Below are 1,330 nucleotides of genomic sequence, written 5' to 3'. Positions count from 1 at the left end.
CACCCACCCACCCAAATGCTTCCAACAACTAGAAGAATGAGGCAGGTCAATGTGGTGGAGTGGGTGTTGGGGGGCGTAAGTCAAAGTGCAACGCACACACCTCCTTTAATAGTAGCAACTGCTACTCCTCCCAGCCAATTGTTGCCATATGGGACTCGGGTCCAGTGTAGTCGGATCTTTAGATGTTTCAAGAGAAGTTGAAAAATCCCAATTTTATAGGAAATTTCCTTTTTTTTTTTTTGAGACAGGGTCTCACTGTGTCACCCAGGCTGGAGTGCAGTGGCACGATCTCAGCTCACTGCGACCTCTGTCTCCCAGGCTCAAGCTCAAGAATCCTCCCACCTCAGCCTCCTGAGTATCTGGGACTACAGGTGCACGCCCCTACGCCTGGCTAATTTCTGTAGAGACAAGGTTTCACCGGGTTGGTCTTAAACTCTTGAGCTCAAGTGATCCACTTGCCTTGGCTTCCCAAAGTGTTAGGGTTACAGGCATGAGCCCCTGTGCCAGGCAATTTCCCAATTTCCTGGGTTTTAAACTGGCAATTAATTCTCTATTTTATTGTATTGTATTTTATTTTTGAGACAGAGTCTCACTCTTTTGCCCAGGTTGGAGTGCAGTGACACAATCTCAGCTCACTGCAACCTCCGCCTCTCAGGTTCAAGTGATTCTTCTGCCTCAGCCTCCCGAGTAGCTGGGACTACAGGTGCCCGCTGCTACACCCAGCTAATTTTTGTATTTTTAGTAGCGATGGGGTTTCACCATATTGGCCAGGCTGATCTCGAACTCCCAACCTCATGATCCGCCCACCTCGGCCTCCCAAAGTGCTGGGATTACAGGCGTGAGCCACTGCACCCGGCCTAATTCTCTATTTTATAAAACACTGAACAGCCCAAAGGAAATACAACTGCAAACTTATGCTGTCTGTGGTTCACAGGCTTGTGAACCCCAAGGCAGCCAAAGTCTCAGGCTTTAAAGCTGGGTTAAAACAGGCTTTGAATCTCACTCTGCGACTTACTCATTGCATACTTGTAGCCTCAATTCTCATCTGTAAGATGGGAAAAATAATAGCACTTACCTACGTCTTTTTTCCTTTTTCAGGGACGAAGTCTTGTTCTATCTCTCACTGCATCCTCAAACTCCTGGGCTCAAGTGATCCTCCCACCTCAGTCTCCCAAGTAGCTAGAACTACTGGTACATGCCACCATACTTGACTGATTTTTTTTTTTGAGACGGGGTCTCGCTCTGTCGCCCAGGCTAGAGTGCAGTGGCCGGATCTCAGCTCACTGCAAGCTCCGCCTCCCGGGTTTACGCCATTCTCCTGCCTCAGCCT

Source organism: Colobus angolensis, unplaced genomic scaffold, assembly GCF_000951035.1.
Source record: "Colobus angolensis palliatus isolate OR3802 unplaced genomic scaffold, Cang.pa_1.0 Scaffold114, whole genome shotgun sequence".
In the NCBI taxonomy this organism is placed as follows: domain Eukaryota; kingdom Metazoa; phylum Chordata; class Mammalia; order Primates; family Cercopithecidae; genus Colobus; species Colobus angolensis.
The sequence above is the reverse complement of the archived record's forward strand: the minus strand, read 5'-3'. Positions refer to the sequence as shown.